Here is a 12,317-nt window from a genome sequence, read left to right on the forward strand (position 1 = left end):
AAACTGGCAAAATGTCTCAGCCCTATAAAAATTCATCATGAAATTACATTTAGTGTATGAGAAAATGCAATGCCGTGTCTAAGATCAGTCAATAAGTGCCAGCAGTTCGAATACGGTCAAACATATACTTCATTTATCTTGAACGGAAAGGAAGGTTATCAATAAGGAAAGGAAGGTCTTGCAAGTTGCTAAAAATCTTTGGTAGCAATCGCTGAGTAACTGTTTCAGAAATCGTGTTCGCGTTGCGTTCCTTGTTTTCTAATCTAAAACGAAAGATCAGAATTTCTACCTTTTGTACACTTTTTTCAACTAAACTGTGGAATTCAATGATTTCTATCACTGCAGGTGCATCATTTAGCGCCAAAAATGAAAAGCGTGTCTGCGGAATGGAAGCCTATACTATTGCTTTAAAAAAAAAAAAAAAAATGCTCTATGAATAGAAAACGTCATTTCCTTTGCCTTTTTTCGAATACGAATATTTGTTATGCAAATTATGCCAAAAAACATGACTATTAATGCTGATTCGTGCTGTCAAAGAACGAGGTCTCTCTGTCTCTCTTTCTGAAACGGTGAAAACCAAGAGGCGTGAGTACTGAGAAAAGATCCTGGCTTTATTCACAAAAATGCAACTTCATCTAAGGCATTTATAACGCAAGACCTGAGCAAACTTTTATGAGATTGCAAACGATAAACGGGTATGCACAGGCAGGTACAGATACGGGCAAAAGTAACAGGAGCAAAAGACCATCATAATAAATCACCAGGTATTGTTCCCACATACTTCTGTAACAGCATCTGTAAAATTTATCAGTGACGCCTCGGAACCCTTCCGGTTTCAAAACCGTATTTGTTCCATGCCACAGAGACAGCTTCGCAGTCTTCAAACGGGTACAAACAGTGGTTTTACGATATCTGCTTGATTGAGAAGATTTTCATTTGCCAAAATATTCAAATGTTTACTAATTGCGCTTTAAGACAAGTGTTTATAAACATTGGATGGCTAGGCTGAAAAATGGTGTGACGTTTCTGTGAGATAATACATTGTTGTGCTTTTCTCAATAAAGTGGTTATTTGACTGTAATATTTGTGTGTCCTATATGCATCGCAATAAATGACTTACAAAAATCAAGAGTAACTTACTTTTGAATTCTCCTCCCCGATTTCCCTTACCACCACAGCTTTTTTCAGCAGTCTTCTATAACTGTCTTGGCATTACACTAGCCCTCGAAAATATCTATGTCGCTGGAAGCAAACACACATAGAGCAAGATTTGCAGCTGTAGGATAACCCCATCATCAAGAAATACATTTCTAAGATTAAAGTGCTTCGCACAGTAAGGTGGCTGTTTCAGCTTTGTATTTTTGAATTATATAGCAAGCGCCGCTTAATATGATCAGTTTCCATGGCCATTACGAGAAAAAGATATCCTTCAAATCAGCAATAGAATTTAACTAATTTAATATAAAAATATCAAGAAACGTATCAATAAGTATTTTCAGAGCATTTTTTAGAAAAACACAGAATTTCGTTTATGAACTGTTCATAACGCAAACTGAACTTTATGAACTGTTCATGATGTTTACTTTAATGAATGACATGTTCGTAACTTTTCTGGAAATTATTTGACCGATGCATTATATTTACCCTGTGCACATGACTCTTGGAAGACAACATGCTAATATAGCATTTTAAATTAAGTAAAACAAATACCGTAGTTTAAAGTAGATGTCTCCAAAAATTTCTATTCCACCCTCTCAAGACGAAAGAAAACATTCGACAGTATATTTTTGTTCAGAAGAAGAAAGACTCAAATCTGATTGCTCTCAAAATGAATAGTTATTCACCCTCCGCATAAGACCATATCGTTCTTGCCTTGTGAAGCTTTCGTTTCTCATTGTTTAATTGTTTCTCTTCAGTTTGGAGTTTAATGAATGTTGCCAACAAGAGCTTGTATATTGTTAACAACTCGTTTTAGCTATTTTCAAGGCTAATCAGTATTTAGAGGGTCAAGTAGTTGATAAAAATGAATACTTCCAACAACTTGACCGCCCTTTCTGAGTACCATCTTTTCCGGTCGCTCTCTAACAACATTCAGGGATAAGAGTTTTGTGATGGAACTTCTCTTACCAATTGGCTAACAAATTTTTTCAACTCGAAACCACAATATGTCTATAGAAGAAACATTGAACTCTTACCTGACCACTAGCAGGTAATTATTGACAAAGATGGTGATTACATCTCTGTGTTACGAATTTTGAACATTGACATATGATATTATATGTGAAATTGTTGTATTTTTCTGAATAATGTAACATGAAAATCTAGAGAAGCGAAGTTTGCCGGCAAAGTAAGAACACGGGAGCAAGTCTATTTAACATTGAGTAAATGGCTATCTCGCTAATTTGGCGAAATATCGCCAAGCTGGCAACAGTTTCGAAAGCTAATTTTTGTCGCCAAATTTGCCGATGAATCGTTAAAAGTTTGCCAAAGTAAAGTGGGGACCCTTTGGCGACATTTTATTCTGGTCCCTGAATAGCTATAATGGATATTGTAATTGAATAACTATAATTAATGATTTATGCAATTGTAACCATAATTCGGCTGTCATACGTCTTCCAGTTATTTCGAGAAGCTGAAATTACAAAAAATATATCGACGGTCGGGTTAAAATTATATAAGACCGACGAAAGCATCAGTTCCTCGGTTGCTGGTAGGTGTTAATTCAGCGAATTCGAAGTACTGAGATATCTCGGGTTAGCTTCGCTCTTTAGATACGCTTTGCACTGCGTTGTGCATTACATTCTTAGTAATTTGAAGTGCAACTACTAATTGTATTCAGTGATACTGTGAAGAGTTGTATGACTGTTTTTGTAGAAAGTTCCAGAACTCTGAAGTGTTTCTTTTAATAAAATAAATTTTATCATTTTCATTTTAAAGTTTATTTTTTGTTATGAAATAAATTATTATTTTATTTTATTTGCTTTTTAAATTTTATCAAGCTATCATCGGTTCTGTATGTACATTCAATCTTGATAAACCCGCAAGCACACAACATGTGAGTAAATAAGTGAATGATTATTGATTTACGCTGTAGCATATCAATGTTTTGTTACTATGTATTTTGTTACTTTGTATGTAGCGTATTTTATACTAATAAAGTCATAGCATGGTAAAAACGAGAACTCATTGAAGAACGGTTCGGACTTATGTACCGACCCAATACACTGAAAATTCTGTACACGGTCGGACGATATTTCAGATAAAGTAAATTGAGATATCACGGAAACAAATATTTTCAATTATCATTTAACAGGTCTGCAAAAATTTGTTGGGGACGACGGGGGGGGGGGAAGTCCTAAAATTTTATGGATAGGCCGTGTAGTGACTGCATTTTATTGTAGGCGTAGCCTACAACGACCACATTTGTCCACTATTAATTTGATAATACTAACCGAATGATAACCTTAATTGATGATAAAAATATCCTTTAAAATAATAAAGAAATATATATAATTTATATAAATATAGGCAGAAACATATAAATAGGTACTTCCTTCTCATTTGATCAGAAATATGTAAAATTTTGTTTATGAACATGATGTAATAATAATAATCGCATAATTTGTAACATGAATTATCTATATCATTTGAGTGGGTGATCAACTCAAATGAAACGAGTGATCAACTCAAATGAAATATCTATATCATTTGAGTTGATTGTTATCATCCATAACAATATATTTCTAAAATGAGATCATTTTGAGAACTTTAATACAAAAGTTAATTTTTGAACTGTTCGTAATGTTTCTGGAAATCATTTCATCGATGCACTAGCCGTAATCTTAATACTCCTTCAATGGAAGAGAACTTCCTAGTGTAAAATTTAAAATTAGACAAAAAAGCAACTTTAGCTTTTCGTAGATGCTTCTAAAGAATTTTTATCTCGGGGGGGGGGACCTGCATAATTCTTTTTTTTATTCCACAGAAAGCAGAGCACGTGTCTGATTCCTGTCAAAATTGAAAGAGTAGCTAAATATCTACTTAAAATTAGCTTTTCTCCCCTCCTACTTTAAAATGGTTGACCAAAACCCAAAGCAATCTGGTATCTTTCTTTGTCATTTAGCAATTTTTATTATCAATTTCGAACTTGTTTTTGACCCTATTAAGCGAATTGCTGATCACAATAAGCGATGCACTTTCCATGCTTTCGTATACAAGCGGAAATGCGGGACTCCAGCATCTCCATAACAATATCCGAATGATAACATTAACCGTGATCACATTAAGCGTTGTCTACTGCAGTTATTTACGCATATTCGCGTAAACTGCTGTTACAGCTGAATTTGAGCTTATAACAAACACTGCAGATAATAGTCAAATTTAGTCTGGTTCAATTCAACATATGTAGAGCTCTTTGGATCACCTTTTTCATTGCGTCGCAGTTGTTCAATGAATTCCGTGACCATAATTTGTAACATGTATTATCTATATCATTTGAGCCATATTTGTAAAATGAGATCATTTTGAGATTTTTATGAAAGACTTTTAATTTTTATTTAACCTTTTCTAATACTATTTTAGTTCATTGTATTGATAACTAGAAGGAATGAAAAAATAAAGAAAATAAATGGTGCTTACTTATCATCACCTCGAGCGTAAAGCTGCCGCCAAGCAGAGCGATTTAGCTCTAGTTACGGCTGAGCGTGACGCAACAACGCACTCATAACATTTGCGCTGTCGTTTGATGTAACTTCAAATGATTCTCGATAAGCTACCTTTCGCTTTTATAAACAAAGGTATAATTTAGCTGTCAATGTTTATAACTTTTCTAATATTAACATTATAATACTTAACAAGATATCTTTATACCTACTTCCCTGTAATTCGAATCTTGTCCGTTCTTATTGTCGTGTCTGCTATTCCTTAGGCCTCAAAACACCCTTAAACAATTAAAGAAAAGGAATGTGCAGCTGGCTGAGCGAAATCGTAGACTAATGGCGGTTCGTGTTTGCTTCGCTGTGATGGATTCATTCATGTATTACGCTAGGATAAAGGTCAAATGTTAGGAAAGAAAGGTTCGGTGAGACCTTCGCAGGTAGTTTTCGAGAATTTGTCTTGTTTAATAAGACAAAAACAATCGCTACATGGATGAATTTATGTAAAATTTAGGAGCGCTTCCTCGATAAACGCAATGGAAGAGGAAAAATACTCAAATATATATATATTTTTTTTTAATTTTCAGAACGGGGTACTAAAAACTAGAGAGAAATGTACGGTGATGTAGTCTACGGCTCCAAACCCCCCTTTTAAATTTAAACTGAGTTTTCTGTTACATAATACCCTCAAGTACCGGAGTTTGATTTTTTATGCACAAGTCGTGCATTTGAGTCACACAAGTCGTGCCAAGATTTAAATAAAAAGTTTATTTACAAACATCTTAAGACTTTTGTAGAACTTTTCAGAGAGGGAGCGATAATTTGCTTGGCAATCTACTAGTGTTCCAAAGAACTTTTAAGGCAATATTATACACGTTAGGACCCTACAAACTGCATGTATTGCCAAAAAAAAAAAAAAAAAATCTCTCGTAACAGTTTAAATTTTGAGTATTAACAGAGTATTTAAGATTCTTACACAACGCATACAGAAAATCTTAAATCATGCGTGCATGTATATGAACTGAATCGGAATAGTTACATGAATTGAATCTTAGAAAGACTTATTCGTGAATCGCGTTATTGATTCAGAAAATTCCTAAAGAGAAAATGAATGCACTCATTTCAGAGCAATAGTTTCTAGATCATATTAGGTTATATAACATGGCAAAACTCACAAAGATAATCTGTTGAAAGAAATGGATGCCTTTGTGCAGGACTTTCTAAAGGTAGCTGTCTCGTATACATGCTATGCACGATAAAATCCACGAAAATTAACCAAGCAGCCAACCCATTCGCCTAGGTCGAACTACCATTATTCAGCGGTCTTTATCTCTGGGCTACTGCCGGGGCGCAGTATTAAGTAAAAATACGGCCGTATAAAAAAACTGAAGCTATAATTATAGATGCAACTAAAATCATGCAGTTCTTTATGAAATTATAATTTTCATTTTACGTTAATTAAAATTACAAATATTCAATTTTTTAAGAATTCATACGTAAAATAATATTTAATGGTTTTATGAAATTTAATCTTTATTATTATTTTAATTTACTAAGCCCAATAAATTCATTTCATTAAGATCTTGTATGTCTAAAAAACAACTTGTACGTATTATATATCAATCACTATTTAAAGCATGTTTGCGAAGCTAGAGAAGCGGTAACAAAATATGTATTTATTTATTCGGAGTTTTCAGAGAATTTCGCCACTGTAATCAAATATAAAACCAAGATAAATAAAAAAGAGCTTCTTCAAAGGTGTGATGAAACACGAAATTATATCTCCCTTTTCCTAGAATGAAATCCAAACTATAAAAAGTTTGTAAATCTTCCTTATCTGTAACTCGCCCTCAAACTTCAGACCCTTTCGACACTTCATCCTGAAATGTTGCTTTGTTTGAATAAAAAAACAAGAATACAGCTTTTTGCATCCTGTTTATTGCGAAGCTATTATATTATATTTTCAATATATTTTATTGCAGTTTTCACACATTAGTTTCCATTTAAATTCAACTTCATGAATTTTCGATAGCTTCTGAAAACTAATGGATGATATAATCAACGCAAAGTATGCAAGATTTGGTTTGCTTTAGTTTATTTGATTACAACAAAGCACACGAGGGCTACCTGTCTAAGAGAAGGGATGCCTTCTTGGAGAAATTTTCAATTTCAAGCGAAACTGGCTTGTATATACCTTACACACGGAAAAATCTCCGAAAACGTTCATACAGCCAGCCCGTTCACCGGGATTCAAACTACCAGTGTTCAGCGTCTTTACCGCTCGGCCGCTGGTGAGGCCTATGCCAGATTTGAGGTAATATCATATTTTTATTGAGTTACCTCTTCGTATTATAATTATGTGAAATATTTACATCGATCAGCAAACAGTGTTAAAACCACTTCCTAATATGATGTCATCCATGCTTCTATCAATCATGCTGAATACTGGAAGCGCTTCATGCAAATGAAGTTGATGACGGGTACAAGAACTTTCTAAGATATGCTTCCAAACCTAACATCTCCCTGCTGTGCACCACAGTGCATCTAATTGAATAAGAATCTTTGGGACAAAGTAATAAATATAAATCACAACGTATTAAACATAAATTACAAAACTTTATGTAACACATCTCTAAAATTCCGAACTTCAGGCAATATGCAAATACATCTTCTTAAAGCTAACACATGGTTAGCACCTTATCACGCGCAAAATAAGATTCACATGTACAGCAGATTATTGTACTGCCTCTATAATCGTGTGCTGGTTTTTAAACACGCAAAATAATTTACGCAAAATAACTACGCACAATGTTACATTCATCTAAAAGCACAGATTTTCAAAGTGAAATGAGATTACAATCTACACTGTTAAATTTTCCAAAGAAGATATGTCCATGAAAATCGAACTTGTAGTTCAACGGGTAAAAATGGAAATGGAAGAGTAATTAATAGAAGGGGAATTAATCGAAGAATGATGGACTAGAAGAGTGATCTATGGTCGAGTGGTCTAAATCGGTCACCAAAAAACTGGAAAAAATCTCTTGAAGTAATAATGCTATTGCTGGAAATATAGCGACAGAAAACAAAATTATCGATTTTTAAATTATATGGATCTAGGGATTTACACCTATCGAGCGTTTATAAAAAAGATAACTGTAAAAGAAATTTTGCAATTTTAAATCAAAATCATTGTGGATTTAAATGGTAAAAAAGAAAGACATCATAAAACTTCTCATGAAAGAAAAATCGCAGAAATATACAATTTAGTCTATCTAACGATTACAGATGGTTTTCAAGTTTAGATTGATGTTTCAATGAACAATTCAAAACTTTGCGAAGAAGACAGCATAATGTAATATAGGTTACTGGAAAAGTTTGATTGGACCACATATTTTAGAGCTTGCCGGCACATATTAACATTTCAATGAATACTAGCAAACTTTACGAAGGCAACATCATATAATATATATTACTGAAAAAGTTTGTTTGGGCGGCACATTTTAGAATTTACTGGTATATATTAACGTTTAAAAATATCGGGGGCGAAATTTTCGAATTTTTTTTAAATGCAGATAGTTATCGTAACTGATGAGATTTATAGATGCGAATCAACAAAAATTAATTCAAACGAGCTCCATTGTGTAATTCTGTTACATATTTTAGTCTTCATAGCATTTGTTTATCTTATTTTCGATCAATTTACGTTTTATGTAAAAGAAGTATCAGGATCTAATAATAGGATAATAGAAACAGTAGCAATTTTTTTGTTTAATAATAAAAATATCATCGTTTTTATTCTATTTATTTATTTTAAGAAAGCTGCTTGTAATGGTTTTTATCTTCTTCGAAAGTACAATATGTGGCAGGAGAGTTTGATGCGCATATACCTTCGAAGGTTACTTACAAAACTAAACATTTGCTCTTCTCAACCAAGGTCAACCAACGTGGTGACGTCGACGTTCTGTTCCAAAGTAAGGTTTCTTCCACTTCTGTGGGTAAAGCGAAGTCACTGAACAGGTGGATAAGACACATCATTACCTCAAGCGTCGGAAAGAGAAAAGCTTGACCTTGAAAGAGTATAACTTTAAAAAGTAAAGTAAAAGGCGATATATTAGTCTTCATGTGGCCAACTTGTTCGTTGTTGAAATTAATCCTTGACATCAGAAAATAGTTGCGATACACTTGCCAAATTATCAAAATTCGATGTATGTCCATGGGCAAATTTAATGGCGAAACAAAAAAATACCATTAAATTGTATTAATAAAAAAATTGTTACTTTGTTGCCGGTGATATAATATTTGTGTTAAACTATAAAAATGTTACCGAGCAGTCTACATCTTCCCAGACTTGCTTTGCGATAGAAATTTTGAGCTAATGTTTACATCTTTAATTAATTATGATGAGGTAATTGAGATTTTATTACTTAAAAGTATGGTTAATTAATTTTTTGTTCAAGTGTATAAGGTATTTCTCCCGCCTTCCAAGCGTGCCTTCGTGGTGTAGTGGTCTGTACACTGGGCCGGTATTCCAGAGGTCCATGGTTCGATTCTCGGCAAAGGCATTTGCTCATTTTTCATCTTGCCTTCTTCCAAAAATACCTAATGGCTCTACAAGAGTATAAATTATTTTCTCCCTCTTTTCTGCGGTCTTCATGGTGTAACGGTAGCGCACTCGGCGCGTATTCGAGAGATCTAAGTTAGAGTCCTGACGAGGGCATCGTTCATTTTTCGTGTTTCTGATTTCAAAAATTCTAATGACTCTACAAGGGAAGGGATGCCGTTGTTTAATATTTTCTTCGGGAAATAGTTTATATTTAAATCCCATATGGGAAAACCATAAAACACATATACAGGCAGCCCGTTTTCCGGGATGCGTAGAAGAGTCAACTACCAGTGTTCTTATCCACTCGGCCATTGGTAGCTTTCTCTATTTGCGAATATCAAATATTTAAAAGATTATAAATAACCTATTAATTATAATGTTTAAAATGCTATTATTTTCATTGTTTAAAACGCAGCTTATATACTGTTCATTTATAATTGGAATATATTAAGTTTTAAATAAGTAAATTTTGATGCAATAAGCTAAATAATTTTTTTACACATTAATAAGTTGTCTTTTGATTTTTAAATTATTCATGTTGTTATTTACTGAAAAGTAGCTCATATGATCATTTATACCATGGCTGATTGGCAAATCCTATCACTTCTCTGTATTTCTTAGTAAAAATTCAAAATAATACGAGTAATATAAAATATCTCAGCCAGTTCTTGTTGTATGGGAGTCAAACTTTATGTGATTTATTTTTTATAACAAATGCAAAATTTTCCTAAATATAAATATACGGCTCAGAAAAACTTTTAAAAATTTAGACTTCGTACATTTTACACATGTTTTTTAATTTAAAAATACGAAAAGATGAATCTTTGCGTCATTTAAAACATTTCTATAACTAGAAATAACATGTACGACCAACAGTCGCGAAAATAAAGGACTTTTGTTGACACAATGTAAATTTTACGCTTCAAAATAATCGTAAAATTTAATAACATTACTTTCATTATTACAATATGGTTCTTATATCTGCATATGTTTTACGTTGCTATCAGAAATCCTAAACCTTGTGTTAAAAAACTGGGGGGAGGGAAGCAAAAGGCGCATAAATATAATATTTTACTCTTTTGGAATTTTAATACCCGACTTTAGTAAATCACATAATATAGCAATAGATTTTAAACAGTCCCCGATCTTTTGAAGTTATTTATATTATATGTAAATCCAAGTTAGTTTCTGTTACTATGATGAATTACGTACAAAACTGGACAACACAATTATTACATAATTTACTTCACAAATACAAAAATCCGTATATTTATGGCCCAGAGTAACATAATCCAGTCTAGATAGTTAAAAATTCAAGCAAAAAAAAAAAAAAAAAAAAAAATGTTACCTTCATTTATTCATGCAGTATTATCCAAAAGAACATCTCGCAGAAGATACCGAATTTCACCTCAAGCCATTCTTATGAGTTTAGATGAAATAAATCAAAGAGATAACGTATTTTCAGTGATGCAAGAGAGCTTTGAGAAGTAACCCTATTGGCTAGAAGTACTCTTTATTGCTTTTAGCAGCTATTTTCTTTCTTTCTTTTGCATTTTTCTGCATCACTCGTCATTTTTCAGGCTCTCAAAATGACACGCCTCCGGAAATATCGCCATTTTGCCATTAACATAATCATAAAAATGTGCCAAGTACATCTACTTCTGGTTTTACACATTTGATTGGTTCCGTAAAAAAAACAATAATGAAAAAGCGGACAAAAGAAAAAAGAAAAATGGTTCCAAAATGTAAACATCCAATAAAAATTCATTCAAGTACATTGTTTCGAAATCTTGAACTAAATATTTATACGATTTTTATCTATTTGAAGCATATTCTTTTATAACTTCTTAAACCTGAGAAGCCAGTATGTGCATATATATTGTCCATGCGACCTTTATTTTCCCAGTCGTGGGCGTGGACATACGTTTCCATTGCAAAAATGCTTTAAATAAGAAAAGTGTTCATGTTACAATAAATTTGTAAATATTACGAGATCTGATTGTTTATAACGCCTCTCATTACCTGCAACTATTATTAGCAACCTTCTGACGGCTTATCCCTCGATTTCCACTGTAACATGAGTCATCCGCGATTTTTGCAACTATGCGGTTTCTCCCTCTATTTAAAAGCGCATCCAACTTTCCACGTGTAATTATCCATAGTGTTTTCTACAACATTTAGACTTTGAATCGTGTTTTGGTCAACAGATGGCACTGTAGTCTAAATTTTCGTATTTGCAGTGTAGAGTTTAAAAACTGATTTTGCAAGCTCTCCTGCTGTTACTTTTTATATTCAGAGTATGGTTTGCAGGAAACGTTCAGCGAGTGATAGAACGTATTGCTCAGAGGTTCGTTATGAGTTAAATGCACACAGAACCGATGAAAATTTATTTTTCCAGGGGATAGAGCACTTTATAGTTCTGAAACTTTTCACACAAACGTACTCCTACAGCTCTTCTCAGTGTGACAGAACACAATCAGTAGCTAGCCTAAGAACATTGAACACAAGGCAATGCAAAATGCCTCAAATGCGCGGTGCACTCAATACTCTGAGTTCAACAAAAAATTGATGCTCTCTTCAATCTTATAATATAGTTTTTTCCCATCCGCCGATTTTCATTACTCTTATCCGCTACACTTCAAGTTTTCTGTCTGCATTCTCACTTTTGTGTATGTTATAGATATATGAATATAATTATTTCAAGTTCATGTCTTAATATTTGATGTTGTGTACTTGATAATTCTTAATGGATTCAATTTGCCTATGTTTGCACTACCTCATTCTGGTCACAGTCACCCGTTTATCGACTTTTCTGCTCCCACTAATTTAGACAACAACTCCATTGATATTAATACGTTAACAATAGCTTAATCAATCTGACCTTAACAAAATTATAAAAAAAAACTATTCGATTTATTTTTCGGTTATTGTATACTACCTTTCGAGATGATCAAACTGTTCTACAAGGGGTAAAGTCTTGGCTCAGGCACCCTGGTGTGTCAAACAACATTCTACAGACAGAGAGAAATTTCCAGTACCTTCGATTTCTCGAAATTTCT

At 33.2% G+C, this 12,317-nt stretch overlaps 1 protein-coding gene across 1 annotated transcript in view; it reads right to left on the reverse strand.

Moving 5' to 3' along the window:
* Window positions 1–10,754, reverse strand: part of LOC118193590 (bestrophin-4-like) — a 66,663-nt gene extending 55,909 nt beyond the window's left edge. The window contains exon 1 of the mRNA XM_035364702.2: window positions 10,607–10,754. The gene's annotated coding sequence lies outside the window, so the exon portion shown is untranslated. The remainder of the gene's footprint in view (window positions 1–10,606) is intronic.
* Between the last annotated feature and the right edge of the window lie 1,563 nt (window positions 10,755–12,317).

This window comes from Stegodyphus dumicola, chromosome 8 (genome assembly GCF_044657685.1).
Source record: "Stegodyphus dumicola isolate Sdum_Otavi_A_Nest chromosome 8, ASM4465768v1".
Lineage (NCBI taxonomy): Eukaryota > Metazoa > Arthropoda > Arachnida > Araneae > Eresidae > Stegodyphus > Stegodyphus dumicola.